Raw genomic sequence first — 19,004 nt, 5'->3', positions numbered from 1 at the left:
AACTCGCTTCATTCCGGAGGAGAGGGCAGCAACATTCGAGGTGCCCCACCCAGTGCATTACGTCACCTTGCTTCAATGTTGTGTGGTTTCCTTTCCATGTAACTTGGCGGAGTTGACGGCTGCTGCTGGCAACTAATAGTTCCGGTCGGCTGCTTCTCGCTGCGCGGTGCAGTCTGGAGTCTAAGCACTCACGCGCTTTATTTGCATCGATACTGTCACTACTTCGCTTATGTTGCATTGCTACTGATACTTCGCATTGATACTGTCGTTACTTTGCTTATGTCGTTTTTCCATCAAATCAAAATTAAACTAAAAGGAAATGCCGGCAAGCCCTCGATGTGGCCGATTGGCACGACATGTACGCTCAGTATACGGTTTAGATAACGAACTGGCCAAGGCAGCTGCCAAGGCAGCCTCAATGCATGGCATAAAATCTCGTGCAGAAAAAACGTGATTCTTTTTAAGCGGCCACTGTGAACGGGAGGAAACGAGATAAAATGCCCTTCGACCTTTGGACGGCTGCAGCCCGCCTGCTTGTCGGCAAGAGCGAGGAAATCAGACAGACGCGTCGGAATACAAGCGAGATGGAAGAAAGCATTGCGACGTATGCGCTCGCAAAGGAAAAAAAAGCAAAAAAGAAAGAAACGCGAGAAGAGAGTCGTTTTCAACTGGCCCCATCAGTGTGCGGGATGCCCAAGCAAAACAGTCATGGGATTACCTTGGCCTTGTGAACACCGTTTCTGATCTGCCCAGCTGTGTCAGCCGAGTGCGCGCGTTTTGTGCCTGCTCTCGCCGCTGGACGTGAAACCCATGGTTTGACGACAGTGCAATATGCCTTACTGCGGGTAGGATATGGTGTGATGATGACCTGGCGACTCAAGCGAGCCTGCCGCTGTGTATATTACCAAGCAGGTGATGGACACGCTGCGTTCCCGGTACCATCAGGAACAATACGGTAAGTAACACTTATGTTTCCTCTGTTCGCGTGTCCTTATCGTCACTCGGGCAGCTGCAGGTGTCATTCTGTACAATGCGTCGCGTGAAAAGTGCAATGAAAAATCGAAAAAGAAAGCAAAGTCATTAAGCTCACATAGGCACGATGTGTAATGCGTGTTTAGAAACTCCTGTGAATATATTGCACGGCCAGTCAATAGATGCGCGAGTGCGCCTTGAAAAAAGATGTTTGTACAACATAATTTCCTTCCTTGCGATGAAGCATAAATGAAGCAGAGTGCTTTCAAGGAGTATACACGAAAGCAAAAAAAAAAGGCCGCTATTATCATGCTGTCATGTGATGAAATGTGCTCAAGGCGCGTTGTTGGGCTAGTTGGTTATGATCCATGAGACTGTTTTGCATAGCGCACACCCACAAGGACAAAGGACACACATACACAGCGCTGTGTGTGTGTGTCCTTTGTCCTTGTGGGTGTGCGCTACGCCAAACAGTCTCATGGATGAAATGTGCATTGAGGCCAAATTTGTTTTCTGTTTATGCTGTTTTCATGCTTGATTTGCTTGTTTTGATCCTCCGTCTCGAAGACAATTTGTGTGCGTTGACATATGGCATAATCGTCACATAATTATGACCCATATGATGAAACATAATTATGGCCATTTGATGTGAAAGACATCCGCTAAGTGACAGTGTGTGTTGTAAAGAACATGCATTTTATGGTATTGTCATTTCATTAGTCACATATCAGCACTGGAGCTTGCCGGGGTCACATATGCATATTTTATAGCCTCTGGGTGATGTATTAGTTGTGCAAGGCTATTTTAATCACATTGATATAAGCCAGTTGAACCTCTTGAACCACGCTGTTGAATCCCCTTGCTTCTTCCCTCTTGTTATTTTGTTTTGCATTATGTTGCCATAGTGTTTATGATCTGTACACAGTATTCTCACTGCTGACACAATTTCTGACAAGGTAAAAGCACTGGTATTGTGCCCAGGTCTTTTGTCCTCATTACAAGTACGCTGTTAATTTTTGCCATGAATCAATACCAAGTCGCCCAATCTTCAGTCCTAAACAGAGCAGCTGTGGTTGATCAAGAATCTAGTGTCCAACGTGTTTAAATACAAAGTTAACCTCGCTAAAATTCACACCCCCTTAAACTATAATGCTAACTTGAGTGACATCAAAATATACCCGAATGGTGGTACACAGGACAAGAGTAACACTTCTGGTGTTGTTTCGCATTTCTTTACCTTCGTGTATTTTTCGCTGTGTGTACTTTAAGTGAAAAGTTCACAAGGAACTACTTAGCAGCCTCACAATTTTGCATTTGTTTCATGTTTTGTTAAACAGTCTGCAATCGGTACAGTCAAGTGTGAGTCCTTGGCAAGCAATTCATTTTTATGGACACAGACAGCTTAATGAACTTTTTTTTTTGCATCAATTTCAGGAAGACATTTCTGGCAAAGCAGCAAGAGTTGCTCGCCCACTGCTTGTGTACGGGACAGTGTATTGTGCGAACACTCCACTGTGCCTCACTGTACACTATCTCGAACATTTCTTACATCTCACAGGCAAATACTGGGATTGATGGAGAGTGTTATGCACGATACTGCGTGCAACCTTTCCAGTGGCATGCGCATTTGAAAATTTCGCACTGTCCAAAATGACACTTAGTGGAACCGTCTTTATTCAGCAAACTTTATCCTAAAATGAACATTTGGGCGAGTTGATGTGTATTCATAGTTAAAGAGAGTGCGGAAAAAAACCACAGAGAAATGAGAATGAAAGGCACAGGACGATGCACTACGAGCAACTGAAGTTTAATGCAAACCACCGAAAGGTATACATACACAGTATGAAAAAACTACAGAATCGAAGAATCACGCAGTCGTAGAAAGAGTCAAAACATGCCTAAAAAGCCAAGCACGTGTTAAACTTCAGTTGCTAGTACCGCGTTGTCCTGTCCCCTTCATTTCTATTTGTGTTGTGGTTTTGTTTTCCTGTTTTCTTTAACTATCAACTTAAGACCCGACTGCTTTACAGCCTATATACGTGCGTGGTCAAATTTTATTCAACCTCATGGCATATCAAGTCCTAGGATCCAATGTGCCAAGCCATCAGCCACTGTTTATAGGAAATTTTTAATTTTGGGCACGTGATTGCCTAATTTCAAGTTGACCTTGCAGCCATAATGGTGGGCTTAATTTTCAATGTGGTAATTATGCATAAGCCATGAAGTGAGGAATTAAAGATGAAGAACTTTTTAATTTGCAGATGGCACTAGCTGGCATGGATATATTGTAAACATAGATGTACTAATTATGCACAATATTGGTACATTGTAGTCATGTGATAACACCGGCAAGTTCCCAAGCATAATTCCAGAAATTTACGTTAGTTTTCAGATATCTGTGAGCAAATAAGTGCAGCAATATATGAAGGCAGCGTTGTCATTTTGTGGGCATTGCTGAACGCCTTGATAAATCGTGGCAAGTGGATCTAAAATCAATTTTAGACTTTTCTGCAGGAAACTCAACTGTATGATCACGTGTAACATGTTTTGATGCCATAGTGCAAACTAATGCAATAAAAAACTAGAACATGCCTATCTGCATGGCTGCATATTTCTGAAAAGTAAAGCTAGCTTATTGTACTAATTTAGTTGCCTTCATGTGTAAGCTGATACCGAGTTCCTTGTGCATTCCATTTCTTTGGATTGTGCTTAGATACTGGCACCGTGAAGTGCACATGTCAATAGGCATTATGAGGAGGTTTTACACCCTGTCATGTTGCTTTAGTGCTGTGAATTATATGTAGTGCTTGGGCTGTACTGTATATGTTGTTCCACATGTTCAGTATTGGGTGCACGTTCTGTGCACAAAGATGGAAATATAAATATGCTCACACTGACATGAGAATTGCTACTGTTTTGATTGCAATAAAATAGTGCGAACACTGTGGTAAGTGGATAAGTTGAGCCATGACTATATTTGTCGTGCGTGCAAATGGAATAAATGAATTTCTGCATGCAATACACATTGGTGAAAGACTGTTCGCTTAATGTAACGGCTTGTGTTTTATTACCAAACAAGTAGAACAGATGATTTACACATTAGAACATATTGTGGAAGACAAATAGGTGACAGGCAGTTGAGCAACACGTCATCACTGTGTTCTAACGTAGGTTGGGTGATATTTCATCAATCGTAGCATAATTGAATGTGCCTGTTGTATAAGTGAACGTCAACATAATGTGCAGGTGGACGAGGAAGTGCACATACGACGGAGTTTTTCTAGTTTTGTGTCTATTCGCTACAGTCCTCATGTTTCTATGTTATGTATGTAAAATTCTGAATAGTGAACAAGCCAACCTGGCTACTTCTGTGAATATAGTACACTGGCAATTCAAACGAACCATTATCTTCTAAAGAACAACTGTTTCATTGAGGAGGACTGTAATACATATCTTTTTTTTTAATTCGTACTGCATCATCTGTGCAAGGGGAGTGCCAAGTACACATGGACGCTCACAAGAGAGAAGTACAAGTGCATTAACTTTTTTATTTTGCGGGAGACATGCCACTGGTAAATTTGTGGATGTTGTGCTTGACCAACGTTACTAGATGAGCATGACATCGGGACACGCTTTTGGCATTCGCTTTAACGCAGTGGCGTGATGCTTAAAAATAATGGTTAATTAGTAAGATAGCAGGTAGTGTCCGAGTATGAAAGCAACTAAATACAAAATATCAGTTATAGAGAACCACTGTATGCCACGCTAAAGCGTGAATTATATATAAGTGCTAACTGTGGAAATAGATTATCGTTCAGCTGCTCAGAAGGCGCTGCTGCCCTGCGTGCAGCTCGCGACAGTAGGTGCGCTGTGAATGCACTTAATGTAGACGCGTTACAATATCCTTGTAACTGTGGCTCTGCGTGTGTAACTTTTATATGCTATGGGAGCGGTAGCCGCGAGCGCGCCGATTGTAGAAGAGAACGATGGACATGGGCACGCTCGCGCTAAGTTGACAGTGAGTCGTGGCTGAGTCTTGGAATGATAAAGACGCGTTGCTCAGTGTCTCGTCCTCGTCTCTGAGGGGTCCTGCGCGGCGGCTGGCCCAGGCCCCTACAATGCAAACACATGCAGTCTTAGAACAGGTCAGAACATGCTGCTGCCACTGGACGTGTGCAGCTCGCGGCAGAAATTACTAAAATTGCCCCACAGCATATGCCCATGGAATGCACATACGTTTGTGCATATACCATGGAATGCATATACCTTTGTCACGCTGGTATCCACGAATTTCAGGCGAGCGACGCATTGTCGTTATATAGAGAAGCACTCAAGAGGGCACACGTTTATCAATTATATAATGGCACGACACGACAAACCAAAGTTTGGAGCCGAAGGTGTTCACTTTGGCCTGCATGATGCCCCACAAATTAAGCTTAAACACAGGCCGATGGTTGTTCTTTGAAGACGACTGGAAGCAAAAGTACTCTCGGTGAGTTGACAGTGGAATTCAGGTTGTATTATTTCGACCTTACTGCTGAATCCATCTTCAGGATATCTTTGACATGAAGTGTATTATCCGAAGGTTAAATGATCGTGTGCATTCTCTGTCAAAAGAATAATAGTGTTAAAACCCTCAGCTATAATCCAACCCTCATGGTTCACAAGGGGCCGCTCTCCGGCCTATTAATTAAGAACCTGCTTGCAACTCGATCTGTGCACGCACTGATCAATTCAGCATGAGATCCATGGCATTGGAAATCAACGCCACACACAAATTTAGAAAGATCTGAGGCCAGTTATGACATTCAAAACTAATCAAGACAAGCGAGACACAAGAGGCTGCGATACGGAAAAGGCAGTGGGGCCAAATTTAGGTTATGCTCGGCTGTGCGCGGGCGCGCTGAGTTCAGCAGACGACAGTTGGCATCTACCGGAAGTGAGTCGTCTTTTTGAAAACTCGCAACAAAGTTTTTCCATATTTCAGCCTGTTTATTTAACAACAGCAACTATTATGCACAGTGTCAACAAGGATGCTATGTCTCTTACTACGTAGAGAAACAGATCCGTGACGCCAAATGACAGGCATCCCGCCCACCGAGGAGTGAGAACCGGCCTCCGTTTGGAAAGAGGGTGCCTGAGAAAACAGCAGCTTTGCGCTCCACTTGCAGCTTTTATGCGGCGCGCACGACTGCAATATTTGATTGAACAGTTCACAGCCATGTCAGCTTTCCGCAGGGTTTTTTCAACAAGCCCAAGGGGTGCTTCATGACCCCTTTAACCCTTTGCGGTCCAAAACCTTTACCCACTTTCCGGCTCTAGCGGTCCGAAACTATTTCGCCAGTTTCTGGCGCCGCGAATAAAAACACAAGCTGTGGAAGAGAAACGCACAGGATATTTATTTTTGCTCCTGCATTCTGCAGGCAACTCTTTTAGTGATATTTGGGCAACGTATGATACCGCTCAAAGCATTCCCCTGTGTGCAGGCCAGGGTTATTACTGCAGGTTTCCACCGCCGCCGTCGTCGTCTTCGTCACTCACTTCTGTCGAATCACTGTCATCACTGTCTGGTGGAGGCACGTAATTCTCTTCCTCACTAAAGTCATCCTCGCTTTCGCTAAAAGCACCGCCGTAAACGCACGCGGTGAAAACGTGGCCATGCTTCTCAGCGAACCGCGCGCGCGAGTGGGTACGCTCTAGGCCCCGTGCTGATCATAGTGCTGCACCCTAGTGTCAAAAAAGTAAAACCTCAACAAACAAAGCTCACTTATTCCTCAAGAGATGGCCCTTCATGTATACAAAAAATGCGCGCGACTCGCGGTGAGAAAACAGCAAAATTTAAACCACGAACACCCTTGTCGGGCGGGGCCCGACAGCGGACCGCTACGGCCGTGTTGCGTTGTCGGGCGCTGCCCGACAACGGACCGCAAAGGGTTAACTGTTATTCTGCGTGAAAGGCAGTTTTGTCACATCTCACACACCACAGAAGTTGTTTGAGACAATATCAATGTAGTGACGCCGTCTCTACAATTGAACAAATGCTTATGAATGTTAGAAAAATGAATATATCACTCCAAGTGTATTCAGGGTGTTAATTTAATGTGTTTATAGCGGCACCGCTGAGGGAAGGCAGTCAAAGTTCGAATTCCACATGGACACCCTGCGGGGCACCGAATGTGGCCAGTGAACTCGAGCTACAGTCGGCGTATCTGTGAATTTGGCCGACAGCCTCTGTTTACACACCAAGCGCATGCGTGTGCGTTTTAATCCGAGCAGCTGTGCCCAAGTTACGTCAGTCGTCTGGTCACTGCTGCCATGTTCACCTAGCAACGCTTTTGTTTACACATACAAGTTCGTATTGCAGACGTGCCTTTATTTGTGTTTATTTGTGAATATGCAAATAATCTCGCAAACAATGGCCGCTACGTCTACATGTTGATCCAATCAAGCACTCAAACTAGCGGCATTTTGGAAACGATTCTTCAAAAATAGCTTGGGATGTGAAGTGTTAAAGAGCTCGAAGCAAATAACTGTAGCTGCAACGCAGGACATTTTACTCACTGCATTGATAACGTCAGTCACGAAAATGATATATTTTATTTTCACGCATATTTACATAGAAAAGCAGGCAAAATGCATGCGTCATTGATATTATGCACAACTGAACGAATGACAACCGATTGGTAACGTAAGGAGTAACCACGAAGTCGCTAGCACGTAGCTTCACGCTCAGGTGCCTCTTGAAACAGTATGCTCAGTCGAACACGGTGGCAACATGTCGTGTACAGTGTATGGAGGAAATGCGTGCAGCAGTACGACGATACCCGTTTTCCTACCACCACATCAACTGAACAATCGAGATTAAATTGTAACTCTGCGACAAATCACAGAGTTACAATTTCCCCCGCACAATGTAGTACTGTCAAAATAGTCTACCCAAACGCTTGCCGAATGGTTGCTGCAGTGCTACAGCTGCCGAGGGGGAGGGTGAGCCCCCCCCCCTCCCCCCGATTTTAAGCCCACAATATACTATAAACCGTAAAGCGGCGCCAATTGTTTTGCATCGTCTCCTTTTTATACGTCTGGCACACGGCAGCGTGCGAGGCAGAGCCACACACACCGCAACAACGCATGCGCAAAAAAAAACTGATGACCTGGCCCAAACAAACGCACTTGGATAGCGATACTTGCCTGTTGAATCTGGCGAGCTTTGACTGCGCTGAAACGTCGTCGCTTCTTCCGCCGCACGACGGAAATATCGTTGGCACATAAGCCGGGTGCGTCACAACGGAGCTCTTCTTGTTTCCCACGAAGTGTGCGCTGCATATCCGAGTCTCGCCCCGCACAGGCTGCCACAGCTGCCTCTCCGGCCTAAAAGAAAGGAATACATTTGATGACATTACGAAATTTATCGTATAAAAACGATCGACCACAGAGGAAACAAAGAGAACGGCCGGTTACCTAGTTCTTTGCACAGGCCTGATCCACCGTTCCCTCCTGTCATTTTCGTACTTCCTCCAGGGGAATCGGTAGAATTCCACCTTTGGCAGCTTTCCTGCGGTGTTTTTGTAGCTGTTGTGGCATCCTCCCACACAACAATACACAGAAGAGGCCTTTTTGGCCTTTTTCGGCCGTTGATCACTGCGGCCCGCCATGGCGATTTCGTTTGCATTAGTGAACCGCGCGCCGACGCATCCGTGTTTTGCCAGTTTTGTCGTAGATGGCGCCACCTGTCCGTTTCAAAGCAGAGCGCACGAAGCGGACAGCAAATGGGTAGAAAAGGGTAAAAAGGGTAAGGTCCCTCTATTTTTTCTACAATTTTTTTTAATACAGGGACCTTAACGATGGATGGATGGATGCTATGAGCGTCCCCTTTATAACGGGGCGCTCATATTCTAGGTCACTCTAGTGCTAGGGACCGTACTAGTGCGGATGAGAAAACTGCGCTCTTTTCTCTTTTTCTGCTTCCCTCCTTAGTGCTTGCGCAGTACGCCACCAGTTCGGTGTGAAGAGAGAGGTGAGACGAGGAGCAGGGAAAGGAGGAGGGTGAGGGTAAAACATAGCACGGCATGGGGATGGGAAAGGGAAGCGAGGGTGAAGATCGAGTACTAGAAGGGGGCAGTGGAACGAACGAAGCGGCCGCGCCGCATCTCGGGTGATGCTCCGACGGGCGATCGTAGCGGCGGCGCTGTAGTCACTTTGTACTGAAGCTGTGGAGAGCGTCTGCACTTGGCGCGCGCGCGTCGCAGCCTACGAAAGCTAGTAATTGCGCGTTTTGAGCGCGTTTGATACATTACTTAGCTTTAATCGGTGTCTCAACGCCTGCTACGCGCGTTGGTGCACGAGTGAATATGCAGGCGTGCCAAAATTGCTCCGAGATATTTCCTGTTTTTGGAGCCTGCCGGCCCCAAAAGAAGGCGACAATCGGATTTTGCACCTAGCTGCACACTGATTGCTGTGCGGTTTGCAAACAACACTTCGAGCCGCGCTACACTATAGGTGACTGCGAAAAATTAAAAGAAAAACCAGCGACGAAAGCCTACCATTCTTCTGCCGGCAATCTCTACGATATCCAGAGCATTGATCCTCCAATGCGCTCGACTGTTTCATGAGTAACCTGAGTACAAATAACTATCACAACATTTATATTAGTGACGGCTGAGTTCTGCCAGTTTTGCTCTGTTTCTTTAATGCCGAAAGGCTATCTTGTTTCAACAGCGTGCTTCCGCGCATAGGCGTGCGCAGGGTCCCCCTTCAGAGGGGGGAGGGGGGGCGAAGTCGGGCGAATGTTCGTCGCAGCGCCCCCCCCCCCATCCCTATTGGGTCAATGTATGGGGCAGACTTTGCGCCCCCCCCCCCTCTTAGGTGACCAAGGGGGGGGGGGGGCCTGCCCCCTTGCGCACGCCTACGCTTCCGCGGTTACTATGCATCGGTTATGCGACCTCTAAGTGCTTAAAATACCAGGAAGCCGAGCCAGCTGCAGGAGCCGAGCCGAAGGCGCGCTCTGAGGCACAAACTTCATGCATAAGTGCTTATCTCAAGCATCCTAAAATGCGCAGATGTAAATATAATCCGTCGGTTAATCTGCCTAAATTCACTGCAACCAGTTCTCATTTTCAATGGGCAGCTTATATTGCACTTTTCCTGACCTATCGACGTCATTGCAAAAACTCGTTTTTCACAATGCATGTTTTGTATTATAATTTCTTTGCTTTATCTGTAAAGTGTCGAAAGTCTAGCCAGGTGGGGCGGTGGTGCTCTACGCTTTTTGCGATATTATGTTTATATCTATATATGTGCATATATATTTACACGCACAAATACGGGCAGTAAAGTCTCACCTCCCCACCCGGCGCCAATAACAATATCCATGCAACGCCCCCTGAGGACGACCGTTATTTGTACCGGTCGAGGTACCATTGACTTCCAATACCTTTCAGCCCTCGTAATGTCGAAAAAGTCACATTTACACAGGGCATTTGTAAAGATACGCACCGTACACACAGCTTCGCCAACGCGCGGTAAATGTTCGGCGTGCTTGCGGCAGAATATCAGCACACAGCTTTCTGAGCAGAGTTAAATTCCAATAGAGCAGCTCGGTTACTCTGAATAAACTAGACGCCGAATCACCACCAGAAGAAAGCATTAAAACTAGGGGTGTGCGAATATCAAATTTTTCGAATACGAATATCCACCTTCGAATATCGAATCGAATATCAAAGAAAAAATGCCTCCACAGTAACAATATTTAATTTACCATGTAGCTATTTGAAAAAAAAAAAAACATTAACAGCCTGACTGGCAACACAACATACACTGCTGTCTCCAGAACACAATGTCCAGGCTAGCACAATGCACATCACAACACAAGCAAATATCACGGCACGATGAAAGTAATGACTACATGTTATCATGAAGAAATATGAGTTGCTCCACATGATCAGGCAGCAGGCGCTCCCTTCTAACAGAGACAACCATCCCCTGTCACTGAAAAGGCACGCTCGCTTGGAACAGAAGTGGCTGGTATAGGGAGGTACATGGGGCAAAAAGCTTTGCCAGACTGGGGTACCTGAAGGTGCCTACAGTCCGCCACCAGTCACATGGGTCACTGTCTTTCTTCAGACGTGGTCCCGCATAGTGAACGAATGGTAGTACGGCACGTCACGGCCGCATAATATTGAAAATGTACGGTTACATGATCGCCAACAGCGCTGCACGTCATAGATGCATCAGCAATAAATCATACGTATTGGGGCGCTCGTCGCAGGCAGATATCGTGCCTCCGTGTACTTACGATGTTTATCGCTCCTCTCGGCAACGTTTTTAGCTATACGAACGCAGCAGAAATGTGGAAGACGAGTTATTTTATGCATGATAATCGAATCGCATAATCGAATTTTTCGAATATTCGAAACTTTTCGAATACACGATTTTCGAATCGAATACGAATATTTTGAATGTAATATTCGACGAATATTCGAAAACTTTCGAATATTCGCACACCCCTAATTAAAACAGAAGAAATCAGAATAAGGCACGCCCTTTCTGTTTCCTCTGTCTCTTTCTTCTGGCGGTCGTTCGGCGCGTCTAGTTAATTGACAGTAATGTAACTAGCCCAGCAATGACTTCGGCTCAATTACACCGAGATCGTGACTCTTGACGGTCGGTATCAGCCCATTTTAATTTTTATATTTTGCGCACCTTCCAGCAGTCACTTCGGCTACAAGAACTGTTTTGCAGTATCTCTCAAAGGCATTTATGAAGCAAGCATCCATTAAAAGCTTTGAAGTTTCGTCCATCAAGGCTTACTGCGACAAGTCCTACGCTTAATAATGATAGACACGCAACGAAAGCCGCATTAGTAATAGTGCCGATTAGCCGGGTGCCGCAGACGCGCCCAGCAGTTCTTGCGCGCGGCGCCGCGCGCCTTCAGTACCGAGCGAGTGCAGCGCCGCCGCTACGGTCGACGCGGAAGGCATCAGGCGGCGAGGCGCGTTCACGCCACTCGACAGTTCTAGTACACTCTAGTATAGGATGGCTATAGTGAACTAGAACTAGTTCTATCCGCCTCGTGCGCTGCTGCTTTCAGTGGTACTGGTGGCGCCACCAACGGCGGACGGTGGCGATAGGTGGATCTGCGCGGCTCAGAGAAGCCGTGGGTAAAGCGCCTGTCACTCTCCGTTTTTCTATTCATGTTTCATTCTGGTTTGATATTTGTACTGCCGACGCTGCTCCACTAGACAACCATGCCGTCTGTTACGTCCATTGTTCTATATTATTTGTTTCAAAATGACAGGCCCGTTTTTTAATGCGTGCGCGCGATGCACTGCGTACGTTTCTTACGTGCATGTGTCCAAGTTGTTTGCGTGATCTGTTAACACAGATGAAATAAAAATTGTTGCAGTACAAAACAGCATTCTTGTTTTATTGAACACCCCAAACAGTACAACAATGACTATTACGGCTGTATGCCTGCTTAAGAAACGCACAAAAGACACGCGATTTTATCTTCGCCCAACACTCGTAGCACTCAACTAGGCCAAGAAAACCAAAATCTAACTTGCTGAACGTTTTAACAGCCGTCACACAGCTGCATATAATGCGTGAAAGTACTGTAGCAAATGACCAACAAACATTCACACAGCGTTTTTTTTTTTTTTTGTTCACAGACCGTATTAACATATGAGAAAGTTCTAACTGCATTGCATCACATATTTCGGAATATCTAATCACTTTCACCATTGAAGCCACAATCCTCTAACACATGCGCTTTAAATTGAGCATGGTATTACTCAGACTTATACAGGAAATGCGCACGCGTGGCATTACTCAGATTTATATAGGAAATGCGCACGCGTGCAATGTATCTCGTATGCTAGATTCTCCTTGGTACGTGCAGCTCAAAATAAAATGCGATTCTAGAAGTAATGTTCGTGGGGTAGCGAGCATATAGCAGAACAACTACTTACAGCTTCACTTACCTTTGCCAAAACGGTATTCCAATTGCAATTCAATATTAACCGACGCAACAACGATAACAACACGCCTGTTGCACACAGGCGTACCAGGTTGACGCTCGAGGCCAAGCGCGGTATTTTAAGTGTAGCACAATCGTGCGCGTACAGTACGCTAGAATATTCTGGCACAATGTCGTCAAGCTTGCAGTCACTTCAGCGGTTCCCACGATGTAGCACCAGTCGACGTCCTCGCGTCATCAAACTTCTACGACGCCGAGAACTACGCACACAGCTGACTTGGAAAAACGCGGTCTTGCAGGAGGCCATCTTTGTCCCGCAACCAACGGACAAAAGTACACAACTGAGGCGTCTGAAACATTGCCGTTGATGAGATGGCAGCTGAACGAAATCAGGGCTCGTCGTCCGACGTGTGGCCACCGCCTTAACACAATATTAACGTTGCAACGTTCAAGGAAGACGCGACGAGCCCAGCCGGTCTTGTCGGGTACGCTACAGCACAGTGCACAGCGCGCGCTCTCACGGCCACCGAAAGAAATAAAAGAAAGTGGAGAGAGGAGTTAGCTTGGAGCATGGCCAGTCGGTGGAAGCAAGAGGACGTGTTGCGTCGTCGGTGTGGCGTATTGTCGAGAGATGGCGCTAGTTTGTTTTTGCGCAACGAAATCGCAAACTTGATTCAAAATGCATGGGATCCTATGGGGGGTTGGGAGAGGGCACATCTTCCTTTCTCCTCGCTAGTCACCAGGGGAGCCGAGCGGTGGCGCCACCATACCGATGCACGAGGCTAGGGTGGCTAGAAGGGGAGGTGTGATGACCGGGCGGCAAAAGTTGGCCGCCATTCGCGTGAATGCCGTGGGGCGGCGCTGTCGTCGGGGGCGCCGTCAGCGAAGGTGTTATGCAAAATTGCTGCCATCTAGCGGCCGCAGTGCGCATTTCCGCCATGTTGAAGGCTAAGCGCGCTCCGCATGTGCACACACGGAGCGTACTTATCGACATGTGGCGGCTGATAGGAACGGCATTGCCGACATATTTTCGTGTGCCGTGTTGCTGAGATTGAGGAAAATGGGATGCTGAAAAAAGGTTAGCAGGAAACTAGCCTCCATGTGTTATTAGATTTTCTTGCGGCCGACGGGAAGCGGCAGATCGTTCCGTTGCTCCGGCTACTGCTTACGATTAACGCCGTATTTACGTTCGCCATTCTTAATAGATGCGGTATGTGACAGCATCGGCACTCATCGGAGAACACTCTTTCGTGTCATGCCAGAACCAGACAGTTTTCGCGCCGTGTACTTTTGCAGGCACAGACAAACCGACTTCGTGTACGAGCTCCAAAGCTGCATAGCGGCTACTCGCGCATGCCTGCGCTGCTGTTGACAGCAGGGGCGCAGCCAGGGGGTTGGGGGGGGTGTATTCCCCCCCCCCCCCAGTTTTGCTGCCGTATATATACACGCGCACATACAAACGCGCGCACGAACATCGATAAAGCATGGTTGAACCCCCCCCCCCCCGAAAAAAATTTCTGGATACGCCCCTGGTTGACAGCATTACTTTGTTTATTTCATTTCGATAACAATTACATGTTAGACAGACGCGTCATCGATTCTCAGCGAACGAACCGATTGTGCTGGAACGTGTTGTTTGTAGTTTGTTTTCGATTGTGTAGTTTAAAAAGGTAGCGCTTGGCGGGGTGCTTTGCGCGCGTATTGCTTCACTATGCGTATTTTTCAAGCATTTCATGTGCTATCACTACCGAATTCAGAGGGGCGGCCCGGATGGCCTGACACCCCCTCCCCCCTACTTTCCTTTTTTATTTATACCCCAAGAAGAGCACATGTCAGGTTCTCCCAGCTGACGCTGATCGCCCTTCGGAAAAAAATCCTGTATCCACCCCTGTGTGCTATGAAATATTAAGAGATGCTTTTGTGTGGCACTTTTCGTATGAAACTGAAAGAAAACATGCTGTTCTCGCAGATGTGTTACATTCGACCATCGGTGCGCTACCGTTGGTTGCGCGCTGAGATGGTTTCGCAAGCGTTCAGTCGGCGACGCAAAACTGCCTTGCTGCAACGGGTTGAAATTGTAAGGCGCGAGTAGGCCCCGAAAGCGACGATGTGAACGCGAATACTCTTGGCGGATCGTGTTATTTACGAGTACATGTCGGAAGGCAATTCAATAAAATACTAGCTAATTCGCGGCTACTTATTGGAGTAATTTCATGTTCACTTTTCACGTGCGTGAAAAGCGGACCTTTCTTACATTTTAATCGTGCGGTAGCTCTATGCAAATCATACATCAGTGACTACATTGTTTCAAAAGCAACAAACAGGACAACGGTTTTTTTTAACTAAGATGCACAATACATTAGGTCGACATAGCTGTCGCTTATGAAATACACTTTGAAATGGGTCAACAGCACTTTCTTACCGTCATCGCTGTGCTCAGCCGCGTCGCGCGCCAATGCCTCCTCCCAAAAATCCTACAACCACACGCATGATATTCCGATAGCTATATAACAACACTTCATTCGCTACACTAAAAACAGACAAAATTTATAACCAAGCGCAAAGCTTCAGTCTCAGCGACGACCGGCTTACATGTGACTCGGTGACAAACATGTACCTTCTTCTCGTTGCGAGGCAGTTCTTCACACGTAATAATTGCCAACGTGAAAACTAGGAAATGCCGGTAACGTGTACAGGCTCGTCTGACATTTTTATGCCCCGATTGCCGACTCTCAACGCAGATACAAGCAAGAAGTTATAGCAGCGATAGCAATACGATTCGGACACAAGCCTCCAACATGGCGCCGAATCAGTAGTTTCGTCAAACCTCCGACAGATGGCAGCAATTTTGCATAAGGTCTATTCTCGGCAAGAACGCTTCCGTGGAAATGCGTTACCAAATTATATAAAACTTTAGCTGATAATGCAGTTCCTTAGTCAGCGCACCGTTTGTATTGCGCTACTGGTATCATGCGGTTGTGATATACGGTTTTGTCCGAGTTTGTTCCGACGGAAAGCAAGCAGGCCGGGAAAGCGAGGCTTACAGGGCTGTACCCAGGATTTTTTTTTTTCGGGGGGTGTTTGTGTGGAACGGCTACTTTGGCAACTGGAGGTCGCTGTGAAGCCGTGCACGTATGTTAGTGTCACCCGTAAAAGTCTTTAGAAGAATCTTCATTACCAGATGACTATATGACTTGTAACTTTAGTGCCTGTTCACAAGATGGGGACGCGAAGTAGTGTTTTAAACTATAGGCCCATTTCCCTTAAAAGTGTTGCATGCATAATACTTTGAACATGTTCTATTACCAATGTTATAACTCATGAGCACGCGTCCTTACTTCAGCAGCACGGCTTTCGTAGTCATTTTTCCTGTACAACACAATTACTTGAATGACACACGACTTATCCTCGTGCTTTAGATAAGGGATCCTCTGTTGACGCTTGTTCCTAGATTAAAGAAAAAGCCTTTGGCGTTGTACCCCACTCTTTATTAATTGAAAAACAAACTGTATAATGTGAACGATACAGTTAATTGTGAACTGGAATAACGAGCATTTAAATTTGATAAGGCAAAAGGTCATTATCAATGGTAAGACATCCCGGGAAGTTTAGTGTCCTCTGGCGTACCCAAGGGTCAGTCTTGCAGGGGCGTAGCCAAAAATTTCTTTCGGGGGGGGGGGGGGGTTCAACCATACTTTATGTATGTTCGTGCGTGCGTTTGTATGTGTGCGTGTATATATACGCAAGCAAAATTGAAAATTTTCGGGGGGGGGGGAGGTTTGAAACCCCAACCCCCCCCCCCCCCCCCCTTTGGGCTACGCCCCTGCAGTCTTGGTTTCGCTATTGTTCCTCATCTACATAAATGACATTTGTTCCGGTATTTCATCCCATATCAAATCATTTGCCGATGACTGTGTTTTGTACAGAATTATACATAGCTCCCATGATTCACTACTCTCCAAAACGACCTCGACGGGGTCTTAGAATGGTGTGATAGGTGGCGTATGTTTATTAATGCAAAAAAAAAAAAACAGTACATATGTGTTTCACTAAGAAAAAGGCCCCCCATGACTCTTTTTATGTTGTAAGTTCAACCAGGCTGCTATTAGTTCGCGAACACAAGCATCTTCGTCTATATTTCACACCGGACCTTTCCTGGAGCTGTCACATCAATCACGCACAATTAAAGCCAGGCGTGTGCTAGGTTCCTGTGCAGAAATGCAAAAAAGTTATCATTTGAGGCCAAGACTCAACTGTACATGTCTAACGTTCGATCTATCTTAGATTTTGCTTGTGCTGTGTGGGATCCGTGGAAGGCAAGTGACGTGTCCAATTTAGAAAGAATTCAGAACATCGCTGTTCGGTTTGTCTGCTCTGACTATACAGTGCGCCAAAAGCAAAAAAAAAGGCTTGGTTGGAAACTTCTACACAAACGAAGGGAATATCTGCGGTTGAAACTATTTCATAACGTATTTCATAACCGAACGGGTTTAAACCCCTCGCGATACTTTCACAAACGGGATTACGTTTCGCAGCGATTACATCATGCCAATAAGATAAAGGAAATAAGCTGCCGGACTGACGCAGTTAGAATGTCATTTTTTTCCAGGACGATAAGCCAGTGGAATAGGTTGTCTCCTGCAGTAGCAGAAATTACTTCACATGAAGTATTTTCAAGTTCACTGCTGGGTCTCCAGTAGTATGCTCGCGCGATTCTGTAAGGACAAAACAGTACTATGAACCCGATTAATATTGTGTATATCCCATGTATCACTACGTAAGCTGACAGTGAATTGCATTTATTGTGATGTTGATATGTTGGAATCTGTATTCTGTATCGAAATATTGTATTCTTCCTCCCGCCCCCCACACTGTAATATGCCCTTGGGCGCTGTGGGTACTATGATAAATAAAAGAATAAATAAATAAAGCATGAAAAATTTTCGGGGGTGTCAGAACCCCCTCAACCCCCCCCCCCCCTTAGTTACGGCCCTGGCGGCTTAATTATGCTCCAATGCGCTCTGATCAGTTTATTCGTGCGCCTCATTACGTGCGAAAGCAGATAACTTGACTTACGCCAACGAAATCAGGATTAAACCATGGCATACATGGTAATACAACGTTCGGTAGTCTTTTCAGGCTCAATTGAGAAACCAAATAAATAAATGCAACATGTTACTACGGTAAAGAAACTATTGTGTACACCAGAATGCACTTGATCGTTTCCGCGGCTTGCCTCACATCACACAAGGCTTTCTTCTTTTGACTTTTTGTCATTCATTTTTTTGAGTTCTTGTCATTCATTCCGCTGTTTGCGCAAACAGCGGAATTCTCTAGAAGCGGTTTGTCAGCCCTCGGAATGGCGCATGCCCACTTCAAGAACAGTTCTTGGCAAGTCGGAGCACGGAAAAGGGCATTTTTTCCGAACAAGACCTGTAGCCGGAATCACACCCCTGGCACGAAGCACCAACGCTGAGTTTTTTTTTTAGGTAGACAGCATCTTTGCCAGCACACAGCACTCATGAATCAAACAGCACACGCCGACAGTTCGCAGCAAACTACACAACTACAAACCGCCGGCCAGGCGTTGACAGCCGGATTAGCCTCTCTCCGCGGAAATGCTGACGGCGCCCCAGACGGCAGCGCTATGTTGTGCCCTAGCGGCGATCACGTGAAAGAGGACCACCCGCTCCTATGGCTGGCCGCCGCGCTCAGCACACCTCCCCTTCTAGCCACCTTACCATGGCCGCCCATGCCCTCGCGACGCAGAAACACCGAGCGAAAACTCGCTCGGCGGCAGGCAGTTTACGACGCACCTCAAACAACACTTGCGAACGGAGAATGAAATATTTGATTTCTCGCATGTGCACATGTGTGCGCAGAAACAAGATGGAAGGAAAAAGCGGAAGGAAGTGGCTCAAGACCTTTCTTGCAGAAGCTCTGGAACCGGAAGTGGGCGTCGTCGCCGTCGAAACAATAGATGGTGGTACTTAAAAGGCGGCAGCAGACGCGCTGGAGCTGCTTTCGTTCGACCTGACCAAATCGGTTGAAGTAC

The 19,004-nt window shown here is 46.4% G+C and overlaps 1 protein-coding gene across 1 annotated transcript in view; it reads left to right on the top strand.

Moving 5' to 3' along the window:
• Nucleotides 1-19,004, top strand: part of LOC119399690 (probable chitinase 10) — a 685,554-nt gene that overhangs the window by 266,743 nt on the left and 399,807 nt on the right. The gene's annotated exons all lie outside the window — the stretch shown is intronic.

This window comes from Rhipicephalus sanguineus, chromosome 7 (assembly GCF_013339695.2).
Source record: "Rhipicephalus sanguineus isolate Rsan-2018 chromosome 7, BIME_Rsan_1.4, whole genome shotgun sequence".
NCBI lineage: Eukaryota > Metazoa > Arthropoda > Arachnida > Ixodida > Ixodidae > Rhipicephalus > Rhipicephalus sanguineus.
Note: the sequence above shows the minus strand (reverse complement) of the source record. Positions and strands in the feature narration are given on the sequence as shown.